The sequence below is a fragment of the Podarcis raffonei genome, chromosome Z (assembly GCF_027172205.1).
Source record: "Podarcis raffonei isolate rPodRaf1 chromosome Z, rPodRaf1.pri, whole genome shotgun sequence".
Taxonomy (NCBI): Eukaryota; Metazoa; Chordata; class Lepidosauria; order Squamata; family Lacertidae; genus Podarcis; species Podarcis raffonei.
In genome coordinates this window covers 2,796,041-2,810,266 of record NC_070621.1, presented here as the reverse complement: position 1 = coordinate 2,810,266, position 14,226 = coordinate 2,796,041, and the positions used below count along the sequence as shown (strand labels likewise).

At 48.0% G+C, this 14,226-nt stretch overlaps 1 protein-coding gene across 13 annotated transcripts in view; it reads left to right on the top strand.

The window, feature by feature from the left end:
* Window positions 1-14,226, top strand: part of DAB2IP (DAB2 interacting protein) — a 304,877-nt gene that overhangs the window by 215,274 nt on the left and 75,377 nt on the right. The window contains exon 1 of one of the 13 annotated variants that reach the window (XM_053373761.1): window positions 6,667-6,857. The exons of the other annotated variants lie outside the window; for them this stretch is intronic. The gene's annotated coding sequence lies outside the window, so the exon portion shown is untranslated. Of the gene's footprint in view, window positions 1-6,666; window positions 6,858-14,226 lie in introns of those variants that run through there. 13 annotated transcript variants of the gene reach the window in all.

Genomic DNA, 14,226 nt, shown 5'->3' with positions numbered 1-14,226 from the left:
CCATTCAGTCACTCTTAGCCTAACCTACCTTGCAGAGTAGCTGCACAAATAATTTTCAGGGTGCCACTGCTGAGGGGGAACCATGCATACTGCCTCTGGCCTCCTCTGGGGAAACAGGACAGGTTAAAAACTGTTTTTCATGGAAATACACCTTTGCAACAATAATGGCTGCAGATTTGATGACTTCAGTGTGATACAGTGGTACCTTGGGATGCGAACGGGATCTGTTCCGGAGCCCCGTTCGCATCCCGAACAGAACATAAGATGCGACAGCACGTGCACAGGTTGTGTTTTGCCGCTTCCGCGCATGCGCGTGACATCATTTTGACTGTTTGCACATGCGCGAGCGGCGAAACCCGGAAGTAACGTGCTCTGTTACTTCCGGGTCACTGCAGAGCGCAACCCAAAAGTGCTCTACCTGAAGTGTATTTATCCCGAGGTATGACTGTATTCTAATAATAATAATAATAATCATAATAATTTTTTATTTATACCCCGCCCTCCCCAGCCAAGGCCTGGCTCAGAGCGGCTTACAAGCAATAATAAAAACAAGGTGAATGATTACAACTTAAAAACAAAAATAAAATACAACATTAAAATAATGGAACATTAAAATATTAAAATGTAGCCTCATCGCAGGAGGAGAAGGAAAAGAAAAAAGAAAGAGAGGGAGGGAGGGAATCAAATTGGCTCCAAGCCAAAGGCCAGGCGGAACAACTCTGTCTTACAGGTCCTGCGGAAAGAAATCAGATCCTGCAGGGCCCTGGTCTCATGAGGCAGAGCGTTCCACCAGGCCGGAGCCAGAGTTGAAAAGGCCCTGGCTCTGGTTGAGGCCAATCTAACTTCCTTAGGGCCTGGGACCACAAGGGTGTTGTTATTTATGGACCTTGAGGCTCTCCGTGGGGCATACCAGGAGAGGCGGTTCCGTAGGTACGAGGGTCCTAGGCCGTGAAGGGCTTTAAAGGTCAAAAGCAGCACCTTAAATCTGACCCTGTACTCCACCGGGAGCCAGTGCAGCTTAGGAGCAGAAGTGCTGCTCCCCCGCCCAAAAAACCCCAATCCTTGCATTGCACAAACATAAAGCTTTGCTGTGTTTTTATCTCCCCAGGCCATGATTTTGTTTTTTAAATAAAGAGGGTCGTGGAGTACCTTTTTAGTGGCCTTGCCAGAACAGTGTGAGATTTGGAGAATACAGATGCCCTCTGCTGAGGTTATGAAGGGGGAAAGAGCTGGACCCGGAGACATGGACTGCTGCCAAGAGATTTACGGCAAACAACTGGGGGTTGGGGTGGGGAGCAGGCGCCAAGGTAATAAAGCAAATGACTTCAGCAGTAGCCTTTAAAAAGAGGATTGCCTCATCGCCCAAGTGAGAATGGCAAGATTCACCTGCCAATAACTCTTTTGGCGGGGCTACGTCACTTGGGCATTGGGGTTGTCTGGGCGCTGCTGGCAAAAGGCTGGAGGCTTGTGGATGAAGTGGAACCCACCCACCCATATTTTGAGGGGTCAGCACTTTTACAGGCTTCGCCATAACTCCGCCTCCCGTTGATTCAAGATGCCCCTGCAGAAATATGCTGCCTTTTGTTGCTCTAACCAGGGCTGTGTGTAAAGCGCCAGTGCAGTGGGTGCTGAGTTGTCAGTGGCTGAGCGTCAGACTAGGGCTTGGGAAACCAGGATTCGAACCCCAGACTGGGTGACCTTGAAGGCCAGTCACTGCCTCTCAGCCTAACGCACCTTGCAGGGTTGTTGTGGGAGGAGAAGGAGAAGCGTGCACACTACCTTGAGCTCCTTGGAGAAAATGTTGGTGCATAAATGCAGTCAATCAATCAATCAATCAATACTGTGGTCGACCAGCCAGAGACTTTGTACTACAACTCCCCTGCACCTGGTCTCTGTAGGAGGGCTGTGGCTTGGAAGTGGAGCACTCAGTCTTTTAATCCATGCTCTAAATATCTTGCCCTTCTCCTTCTCCTCACCCCTTTTAAAAAGTGAGGACCTCTCCACGCACACACCTGGTTCTCATTCACCAAGAGGCCAAATTCTGTACGTTGATGTGAATTTCTGTCATGGGCTCAATCCACAAGTCCTCTTTAAGTGCCTAGCAGCGTTCCTGTAGTGCAGGCTCTTGGCAGGGGTAATGGCGGTTTTGCCTAAAACTCAGGGAATGCTGAAGCAGAACTTTGGCCTGACCTGGCTTGACTCTTCTTACATTCCTTAAAATGAGGAAGGATTTCATGTTGGGCTTCCCTGGCTCTTGATCCTAAGGCTGCAGCTGGTGCAGAATGCTGCAGCGCAGTTGCTGGCAGGAGCAAGGCCTCGTCAGCATCTAATACCTGCGCTCAGAGATCTGCACTGGTTTCTGACCTGCTTCCGGGCCAGGTTCAAGGGGTATTGCTGTTAGCGTATAAAGTCCTGAATAACTTGGGACCAGTTTACCTACGAGATCGCCTTGCCCCACATGTGCCCACTCAAGCACTTCAGTCGGCAGAAGAAATCCATCCTTGAGAATACAGGTGAAACTCGAAATATTAGAATATCGTGGGAAAGTTCCTTTATTTCAGCAATTCAACTTAAAAGGTGAAACTAATATATGAGATCGACTCATGACATGCAAAGCGAGATATGTCAAGTCGTGATTTGTTCTACAGGTGGAACTCAAAAAATTAGATTATCATGGAAAAGTTCATTTATTTCAGTCATTCAGCTTAAAAGGTGAAACTAATATATGAGATAGACTCATGACATGCAAAGTGAGATATGTTAAGCCTTGATTTGTTATCATTGCGATGATCATGGCGTACAGCTGATGAAAACCCCAAATTAACCATCTCAGAAAATTAGAATATTCAAGGAAATCAGCAAAACAAGGATTGCAAATCGAGCAAGATTGGACCTCGGAGAAGTAGAAGCTTTGCATGTCATGAGTCAATCTCATATATTAGTTTCACCTTTTCAGTTGAATTACTGAAATAAATGAACTTTTCCGTGGTATTCTAATTTTTCGAGTTTCACCTGTAGTATCACAGAATTGTAGAGTTGGATGGGACCCTGAGGATCATTTAGTCCAACCCCCTGCAATGCAATTCTCCTCTATAGGGATCAAACCTGCGACCTTAGCGTTATCAGCACCATGCTGTAACCAACAGTGCTGCATCTTCCACTCTTTGGAACTCCCAGCCTTTGACACCAGGCAGACACTTTCGCTGTCCTCTTCTTAGCACCTGCTAACTTTTTGCTGCTGAATTTTTGTTCAGACGAGCCAACTTAGATATTTAGAAAGCTGCTGTGAGCTTTAATCTGTTTCTCGTCGATTGATTGATTGATTGAATTTATTTATATACCGCCCTATACAGTGGTACCTCAGGTTAAGTACTTAATTCGTTCCAGAGGTCCTTTCTTAACCTGAAACTGTTCTTAACCTGAAGCACCACTTTAGCTAATGGGGCCTCCTGCTGGAGCCCAATTTCTGTTCTTATCCTGAAACAAAGTTCTTAACCTGAAGCACTATTTCTTGGTTAGCAGAGTCTGTAACCTGAAGCGTATGTAACCTGAAGCGTATGTAACCCGAGATACGATGGTACCCGGATGTCTCACATACGTTTTGAAATATGGCAACCCTAGTAGTGTCATCAGTAATGGAGCTGGGAAAACTCTGTGAAAGGATGGAACTGTTGTTGATTCTTTGATTTGTTTGTGGTATCTGTTTTGTAAACCGCTTTGAGGTGATGGTGGTTTTTGTATGAAACAAAGCAAATAAATAAAATGAAATGATATATCATAAGGATGGGCGACCCAGGTGCTGGTTGGGAACCTTGGCAGAAGGCCTAAGGGGGAACGCACATCTGGAAGGTTTTGTGGGGCCCTGGCAGATGTCAGCAGAGAACACAGGTGATGGCATCAGAAAGGTGCCCCCTACAGGGCTCCGGCCCATGGCAGGCAACCTGGCACCGCTGGTGAGGGCGGGCACGGAAAGCACCCCGTCAGCGTGGCCGAGATTGGTGATTAATTTGTCACGGACTCCTTTCCACGCTTTTCCTGACAGAACTCATAAATCCTCATCTACTCTGCTCCTGAGCTCCAGCAAGCAAGGCAGATTGGAGGAGGCAGTTGGCGGGCTGCGCACACTCGCGCTCATTACTGCTTCTGTTACCCGTGTCTGCATTTTCTCCCCTACCTCCTGGCACACCCAACATTTGGGGGGGGGACGGGGGACAGTAGGCCTTCTAAGCCAGGGCAAGATCAGCAGTGTGGAAGAAAGAGAGAGAGAGAGAGTAAACACTAAACGTGTTGCACCCAGCATTGGTACCTCCTCAAAATAACTCAACACTTCAGTATGGCAACACCTGAACTTTGGAACTCCCTGCCTATAGGTATTCGGCAGGTGGCTCCACTGTACTCTCTTTGGCAACTGCTATAAACATTTTTATTCAGGCAAGCCTCCTCAGATGTTTAGGGCGCTGCAGCCAGTTTAATCAGCCTTTGGTCAGATAATCTGATGGTTCTATATGGTTTTCGTAAACTGCTCTGAGGTTTGTTTGTTGCTTTACAATCAAGCAGCATATAAATGTTGTGAAATAAACAAGAGGCATGTCAAGACTTTGCTCTGTTCTGTTCTGCAGGCAGAGCCCTACCTGAGACCCTTGAGAGCTGCTGCCAGTCAGAGCGAGAGGCAGTGCTGACCTAGACAGGCCAGCGTTTTGACTCGGAATAAGGTGTGGTGTGCATAAAGGCCATATATTTAAGGCAGGTTCACCTCCCCGAGTCCTGACAGTTGTAGTTTGCTAAGGGTGCTGAGAACCTGCCGCTATTCCCCTCCCAGAATTGTAGCCCTGGGAAGAGAATATTGGGTGGATGTTAACAACTCCATGTAAAATTTAATTTTATGTAATAAAATTAAAGCAGATGGGAGCACAAAATGGCCATTCTAGGTCATTTGGGCTGTTAATAATATGGTCCTGATACATTTTTTTAAAATCCCCATTCTATAAGTAAGGCACACGTGATGCTAATTTACAGAGAGGCTTAGTAAGGGCAGCCGCCCAGACAGACTTTTACTGAGATGGCTTCAGTCCTGAGCCTATAGCCTAACACCCTTTGTGGGTCCAGCATTTGTGGGGCAGCAAGATGAAGAAGGTGCAAATACTTAAATAATCAGCAGTCAGCAAAATATACATATCTATATCTGTATCTATATCTGTATCTATATATTGCACATTGCCAGCCCAAGGTAAAAACAGTCTATATGAGCCGCAAGAATTTTAAATTCCAGCCATAGTCCTTTCCTGCCCATGATTTTTCATTCCTGCGCTGCAAAGCAGACTTGTTATCTCCAGCGACAAAGTCCACATTTGAAGGGCCGAGGGCAGCAGAGATAAAACCTTTTCCAAAGGATGCTGAGGAATGCACGGTTCCTGGACTTTGGACTATGACTTAAGAGGATCGGGCCGAGGCATTTTGCTGCAGATCCCATGGGTCACCCTCCCACTTCTTAGCGCAGGGCCCAATCCTCCCACGAAGTTCTCTACGACCCTGGTCGATCCCAGGTGGCTGTGTGAAGTTCCCACAGAAGTGGTAGAAGCCCCTTCCCTACAGGGTTACCCCCTCTTGTTTCTGACATAATTCCTGTGCCCGTTAACAGATTAAGTGATGCCACACAGAAATTCATCAGGGAAGTCCCTCTCCCTCCCCCATTCCGCCAGCTTGGCACAGGAAACTCGCCAGGTGTGACCTTGGAGTCATTGCCTCTCTCCGCGCACCTTACCTCGCAGGGTTGTCGTGGGGGTTAAATGAGGAGGTGGGATATAAATGATATAAATAAATAAATGGTACCACTTAGAACAGGGGTCAGCAAACTTTTTCAGCACTTTCCCTCAGACCTTGTGGAGGGGGCGAACTATTTTGGGGGGGGGGGTGATGAATGAATTCCTATGCCCCACAAATAACCCAGAGACGCATTTTAAATAAAAGGACACATTCTACTCATGTAAAAACACACTGATTCCTGGACCGTCCGCAGGCCGGATTTAGAAGGCGATTGGGCCGGATCCGGCCCCCGGGCCTTAGTTTGCCTACCCATGACTTAGAATATAGGAACAGGGGCACCATTCAGTCTCCCGACTCTTCTATGCTGGACCCCAAATTGCCAGATTGCCTGCCTCTCCCAGTTTTCCTTTTTAAAAAGCTTATTTTAAAAAGCACAAAACTTTGTTCACGGGGCACCTGGGGTGTCACACGCCACCTTGATTTTGCTACCCCCCTGCAGATCTGCGCCCAGAGTGCTTTTGAGTTCTTAGCAATGCTCCTTCGTGGATATTCAGGGAGACCTGTCTATCCTGCGTTAGTTTTAGCTGGGAGCAGCAGCCCTCCAGGGTTCCCAGGCAGAGCGGCGTCCTTCTCACCATCTCCTGCCTGATCCTTAAAAAGGAAAAGAACAAGGGGCAGCTGCCAGGCTTGGATCTGTCCCCTTCTGCACTCGGAGCATGCACTCTTTGCCGTGCTGGAGGTGGGAGCCCTCCTGCCTGTCCCTTTAAAAGCCCCTGCCTGCTGCAGAAGGAGTTAATAATATTGGCTTTGTCTGCGAACTGGCTGAGGATTGTTCCCTGTAGACTGCGTGCTGGAACAGTTTCCTGAGGCCGCAGGGAGCTGGGCTGGGGCCAAGAGCCAGCATGCTGAGCCCGGCTGCTCACACCATACAAGGAGGTCTGATGAGGAGAGGAGGCTTACTTCCTGCTGATGGGTTGGTGGGTGAGGGCTGGAGGAGATGAGATACCAGCCTTTCTTCCCTCCTCCACTGTCCTCACCTGCAAAAACAGAAAACGGAAAATTCTGGAAGAGACCGGGAAGCGAAACTCACCATGGTAAGTAAGATCTTGTAAGCTTTGCTGTCCAGAGTTTGTGTTGCTCAGAAAACAAAACCATTCCAGGGGTGGCTCCTAGTGCATGCTTTCACCATCGCCTCCTTCCGCCTGCAGGCCCAAAGAAAATTCCTCTCGTTCTTCTGGAGCTGCAATCTGGCACTCCAGTTTACACCCCTCCTTCCAACGGTGGTTTTAGAAGAAGAAAAGATCTCCAAACAACCAAACTGTGTCTCAAAAACAGGATGCTCTTTTTATAGCCGGCCTGGTTGTGTTTCACGCAAAGGGTGTTTCCCCCGCCTTCCTCCTGAGGACTCAAATCTGTGCAATTTATGGAGAGGAGGGGAAATGTTGCGTTTTGCCACTTTCTTCTTTTTTTGCAAGCGCAGGCACAGTGTTTCCCGTTTCCTCGTCCACAGTGTATTTTGGTGCCTGGGGCTGCGTTTACCCAGACTGGTATGTGCCACCAGAGATGCCTCAGGTGGTTGTGGGAAGTTCTCACGGACAGAGTGAAAGCCCTGAAGGGCCAAAGAGACAGCAGCCTCATTGACAATTTCATTTCCCAGAAGGTGGAAGAAGCAACACAGGGATCATCTGTATCGGACCCGGTCCTCACCGATAGGGAGAAACTGATTGGCGAAGTAGAAGTACTGGGAAACTTGGGAGGAAGTGATCATGTCCTCTTGGGTTTCATGATACAGAGGCAAGGGAAAGTTGAGTGTAGTTGGACATGCACTCTGGACTTTAAGAAGGCCAGTTTCAAAAAGCTGAAGGAGCTACTGGGTGAGATCCCATGGGCAGAAATACTCAAAGAGAAGGGAGACCAAGATGGATAGGAGTTTCTAAACGGAGAAATATTGATATAGTTTAGTTGGTTAGAGCATGGTGCTGATAACACCACAGTATTCCAGGTGTGGTCTGACCAAGGCAGAATAGCGTGGGACTATGACTTCCCTTGATCTGAACACTCTTCGTCTTCCTTGGCGATCCTTTGTAGCCAAGTAAGATTGTCTTCCATGAACGTGGTCTAAATAGTGAGTCTGTAACTGACTGTGGAGGCCAATTCTGGGTCCACACTTCCTTCCACAGGCGTGACAAAGGTTTCTGGAGCGGGAGTTGATCATGGATGAGGGTTTGCCAAGCGTGCCTTCCTCTTTGCACGTTTCTCCGTTTCGTCCTGAGTTCAAGTGTCTTCAAAGCCCACGACACCTTTGGTAAAGGCTGTTCTCCAATTGGAGCACTCACAGGCCAGTTTTTCCCAGTTGCCAGTGTTTACATTTTTTAAGATTTGCCTTGAGAGAGTCTTTAAACCTCTTTTGTTGACCACCAGCATTACACTTCCATTCTTAAGTTCGGAATAGAGTAGTTGCATTGGAAGGTGATCATCAGGCATCCAAACAACGTGACCCGTCCAACGAAGATGATGTTGAAGAATCATTGCTTCAACACTGGTGATCTTTGCCTCTTCCAGTATGCTGGCATTGTGGTCTACTAAGACCCCTAGATGCTTTTCACATATACTATTGGCAATCCAGTAGCATAATACTGGATGGCTAATATTATGATCTTCAAATATCTGAAGGGCTGTCACATGGAAGATGGAGCAAGCTGCTGCTCTACAGTGCAGGACCCAAACCATTGGACCCAAATGACAAGAAATGAGACTCTTGACTAAACATTAGGAATAACTTTCTGAGGGTCAGAGCTGTTTGACAGTGAAGTTGTCTCCCTTGGGAGGTGGTAGACCCTCCTTCCTTGGAGGTTGTTAAGCAGGAGTTGGCTGGCCACCTGCCAGGGATGCTATAGCTGTGCTTTCTGCCTTGCAGGGGGTTGGACTAGATGACCCTTGCAGGTTCCTTTCCAACTCTGTGGTTCTGTGATTCTATACAGAGCATGGAACTCAGGAGCTGGAATTATTCTGGATTTAGTGGCCATGTGTGACCTTCCACATATCCCTGAAGGAATCTGACATTGAGCATTCAGGGGGTCCAGAGTGAATAGTTGAGGGGGGAGGTTTAGACCAGGCCTAGGCAAACTCCGACCCTCCAGATGTTTGGGACTACAATTCCTATCATCCCTAGCTAACAGGACCAGTGGTCAGGGATGATGGGAATTGTAGTCCCAAACATCTGGAGGGCCGGAGTTGGTTTAGACTCAGAATATCACCCCTCTGATGATTTGGCCCATTTGAGTTACCCATTCATACTGGTGTCCTTGAGGTGTTTCCTACCTCCAAGAAAAGTCACTTAACAAGGAATCCTCATGTTTGCCTTAGCTGAGTCCTAGGTGTGTTTACTCAAGGAATTATATTGAATTCTTGAGACTGACACACCCTGGCGAGTGTGGCTGTTCTGAGGCCGTTGGGGTGTGGGAAGACTGGAGCTCTCATAATCAGGTCTGAATAACCCTTAATTGCGCTTTTGTGTTTGCAGGTAGGCTTCAAACCTTTCTCTCCCTCTGCCCCCGCCCCCACAATAATCATTATTTGCATTAATTACTTGATGACTGATCTCTGCCTCCAAGGTTGGTCAGTGGTGCTTCTCAGTCCCTGTTCCCAGAAGCCACAGGAGTGGGGTGAGCAATGCTCTTGTGCCCAGGACCCGCTTGAGGGTTTCCCATAGCGGGCATCTGGCTGGCCACTGTGAGAACAGAATGAGATCTTTCTACACAAAGCATCACCCATCACATGGGCCAGGACTTCCCAGCGCTTCACCTGACCAGATAAGGGCATTGGTGGCAATTACCGAAATCTTACAGATAGTTCCTCTTTCTGGGCTCTTTGTGTGTGCTCAGAGCTGTTGTCATTTTTGCTGTTGCTTCCTGCGTTCAGGGCCAAGACAGGGCTAAGATTACCCCTTTCTCCCCAGTATCTCATGTGAAGCACCACACTAGGGTGTTGTTGTTTTTTCGGTGTGGTGCTTTCTACTTGCTTCTGCCACAAGTACACCAAATTCCCTTTTCAGCAGTCCTCATTGCTCTGAAAACGTCAAATGCTCAAGTCGATTGCCTGACTTTTTCTCTCTCTCTTGCCCTCCCTCCCACCTCTCTTCTTCTCCTTTTTAAAAAAATCCATGGCTAAAGCTGTTTGCATTAATTATTTCCAGCCTCCCAGATATGTTCCTTTTTGCAGTCCGAGGAAATAATTGGGGCAGATGTTAGCTGAGAGCTGCCTTTCCCATGCTTGGGAAGGAAAGGAGGAGGGAGAGAGAAAAAAGGAAAGCTTGCGTTGGAATTAGATATTTGCAAACAACTGTCATATCTAGGTCACTTGGATATGGTGCGGCAAAGTGGAGGGGCGGGGGGGTGGAATAAAATCCTTGGAAGAAAGACATTATGGGTGGGTATTTTTTCAAATTTTCTGCAGATCTACAGCCATTTGGGGCTGTCAGGTTGGAGGGTGAAGGGAGTGGGGTTGTGCGACAGCCGTTTCCGCCCCCCAACCCACCAGCACACTTGTCTCCTTGCCTGTCTTACTGCTGGTTCCATTGTCAATAATGAATCAGCCTCCGAGGAAGATTAAAATGAAAGGGAGCTGCAATCTCTGTTTTAGGGGTTTTGTGTTTTCTGAGTGCCCTGGGACACAGCAGGAGGTAGGTATCCCTTTGGCTTTAGAGGAGAATTTATTATTATTATTGGTAGTAGTAGTAGTAGTAGAATTTATGTATTCATCCCCTACCACCAGGAGAGTCACTTGCACCAATGTTAATACATTGAGCATACAGACGGCTCAACAGCAGCAACATAGAATGTTAGAATTGTAGAGTTTGAAGGGATTCCAATGGTCATCTATTCCAACCCCCTGTAAATGCAGGAATCGTTTTGCTCATTGTGGGGCTCAAACCCACAACCTTGAGATTAAGAGTCTCATGCTCTACCCACTGAGCTATTCCAGGGTTGCAGTTATCCTTGTTGCTGTTATTGCCGTTAATTTATTAATTGCCTTCTAAACCACAGTCTCAATGTGATTTACACATAAAATAGTTTTAAACCAGGAAATATGTGGTAAAGACCCATTTCTCCATGAAAACCTGATGGGACAAAAATCTGTCCCACTTCTTCTAGTGAGTGCAGATAGTGGGCACCTGCAGTATCTCAAACAGCAATGCCGTTCCACAGGACAGGGGCAGCCACACTAAAAGCCCTGCTCCAAGCTACTGCGGAGTCGGCTCCTGAGATCTTTGGAGCTTACAGGAGAGACTCTCCCATAGACCACAGCCATTCACTGGGTGCATAAAGGGATAAGGCTCTCTCTCAAGCAACCTGATTTGTTTAGGGCCTTTTATGTTAGTAACAGGGGACACAGGTGGCGCTGTGGTCTAAACCACTGAGCCTCTTGGGCTTTCCGATCAGAAGGTTGGCGGTTTGAATCCCCGCAACGGGGTGAGCTCCCGTTGCTCGGTCCCTGCTCCTGCCAACCTAGCAGTTTGAAAGCACGTCCAAGTGCAAGTAGATAAATAGGTACTGCTCCACTGGGAAGGTAAACGGCATTTTCATGCGCTGCTCTGGTTCGCCAGAAGCGGCTTAGTCATGCTGGCCACGTGACCCGGAAGCTGTACGCCGGCTCCCTCGGCCAATAAAGCAAGATGAGCGCCACAACCCCAGAGTCGGCCACGACTGGACCAAGCAGTCAGGGGTCCCTTTACCTTTACCTTTTATGTTAGTAACAACACCTTGAACTTGGCCCGGTAGCAAATTGGCAGCCATTGCAAGTCCTGTAAGCAAGGGGTTTTGCCCCTTACCAGCTTTTGCCCCTGGCCCTGCCCACAGCTGCCATGTGGCCCTCAAGAGATTGATGGAATTGGACCCTCTGACTGCAAACGTTTCCTCTCTTTCTAATCTGCAACCCCCTTGGGATGTTTCTTGAGTCACAGCCCCTCTGCATGCTTCTGCAGTGGAGCTCCTCACGCCACGAATAGCAGGCCCCTGCAGCTTTCCTACCTGGCCCACCAGCCCCTCTTTGGTGCCTTAATTAGTCACTGAACAGAGGAAGGAAGGAAGGAAGGCAGGCAGGCAGGCAGGCTACCTTCAGGGGTTGGACTAGATGACCCTCGGAGGTCCCTTCCAACTCTACAATTCTGTGATTGTATTAATACACTATTGTATGCTGGAGCCTCTAGACATTTGGGACTTCCAAGGAAATAACCAGGTCGGGGCTGCTGCACGTTCCCCTCGCTCCCCACCCCTTTCTTTTCCCATCTGGGCTTTCCCCATCTCTTGCTCTCCCATTTTTTGCAACAGGTTAGGAGTGTGGGGGATGAAGCCAGCTTCTGCAAAATGATTCATTAATGATGAATTAAATTCTCGTTTACAAAACCGTAATCCTGCTTGATCATTTTTGTTCAGCCCTCACCTTTTCGCTCTTAAAATTCAGCGCACTTAAACTGTTCTGCAAGGGTTTATGAATGTTTAAAAATTGCTTTGTTGGTCCCCGAAGTAATTTGACAAGTCTGTCAGCTATTGATTAAAAAAAAAGAAACTACCTGGAATTATTCAAGGAATGGGATGACTTGGGGAATTAGATAGAAAGTGTAAGAGAGAGGGAGGGGCGTTACTCCAAATGCGAAAGGAAGTAAGATGTTGGAGAGTAAATATGTTCTAGAAATGCTTTCTGAAAAATCCATTATGGCTGTGAAATTAACTTGAAATGAGATGCTCATCAAGGGTCTTCTTGAGGGTGAGGTGGCTGGGCTGGTTCTGTTCATGTACTGTCCTCGGAATGGACCCAATGCCCAGTTAAAACTATGGCATTTGCTCCCCCAGGAGGCAGTGATGGCCAAGCACTTGGATGGCTTTAGGATTGGACCCTGGGCCTCATTCTGCAGGCTCTTCTTAGGTTCTTATGTTCTCATGACCGGTTCTGAAGAGGCAGCTGCCACCCTTCTGGGCCAAAGGAAGGAGCCCCCTTGTGTGCTCCTATAAGACAGCTAAGTGACAGGAAAAAGAATGATGGTGATAAAATGGTGCGATACAGTAATAGCACGGGTGGAGTTTTTCTCCGTCAGTGGGGTGGGGAGAATTGACCAGTGAAAGGAGCTGCAGGGAATTCAGGAGCAGACCAAAGGGTTTCTTCCATGGTTCTTAATGGGCTTAAGGAACTCACTGCCACAATATACAGTCATACCTCAGGTTAAATATGCTTCAGGTTGAGCATTTTCAAGTTATGCTCCATGGCGACCCGGAAGTAACAGAACGCGTTACTTCTGGGTTTCGCTGCTCGCACATGCACAGACGCTCAAAATGACGTCGCACACATGCGTGGAAGCGGCGAATCACGCACGTGCAGATGCGGGTTGTGTTCGCTTCAGGATGCGGACAGGGCTCCAGAACAGATCCCGTTCACATCCAGAGGTACCACTGTATGCATTAGTCACTATTTAAGCTTAGATGGCTGTGAAAGGCAGATGAGGCAATATTCATGGAGGATCAGTCTCGTTGGCATCTAGCCATCAAGGCCCAGGTAGTCCAGCATTCTCATCTCACAGTGGCCAACCAGATGCAAGCAGGATTTGAGCACAAGAGTAGCACTCTGTCCTCGCATGGTTTTCTGGAGCTGGCATTCAGAAGCATTGCTGCCTCGAACTTCTTGGTTTAACTCTTGAATTCTGGTTGCTGGGAAGCAGCCTACAGCGAGGCAAGACACTCACTTTTGTCCCCTGGTTGTGGGCTTCTGGGCCTGGCATTCGGAGGGTGGGGAAGCTCTGGCCATCCAGATGTCTTTGGACTGCGTCTTCCATTGTCATTGGCCATGCTGGCTGCTCAGCCTGGGGAGCCCCCGTTTCCCTGCCCTTTCCGTCTAACCCATCACAGCTCTTTTGCACTTAAGGAGATGATGAGTATCTGGAGCAATTAGCAGATGCAGCCCAGCGACTTAGATCAACTCAGACTTAATTAAGACATCACAAAATCCGATCTCCAAGATCAGGAACATTTCATAAGCCTTTGCATGATCCTTCTCTTACCTCCCTCCCCTCTCTTGCAGGTTCTACCCTTCCTTTCCAGACTTGCAGCAACCACAAGTTTGCTCAGACATCCAAATGGCACTGCAGGCATCAGCTGGAAGTTGCTTGCAAGCCATAGTTTACAAACCAAAGCTCTGGCTTGGTTGCAGCTTCTGGCTGGCAGATTTATTTGATTCTGACGAACTTTGGTTATTTGCTTATTCTTCTGCCCTGAACTCTTGGTGTTGGATGCTGGAGTTACCAGTAGCATCTAGGCACTGTCTAAAGACACATGTAGGCAGCTTGCCTTTCAGCAAAGTTGCTGCATCGTGTTCTCTCAGTTTGTAGTCCTTGCCTAATACTGGCCTCCTTTGCAGGGACTTTGTGAAGATAGTTGCGATACTTCCAGGGCCTTCCATAGCGTGCTGTGTCAC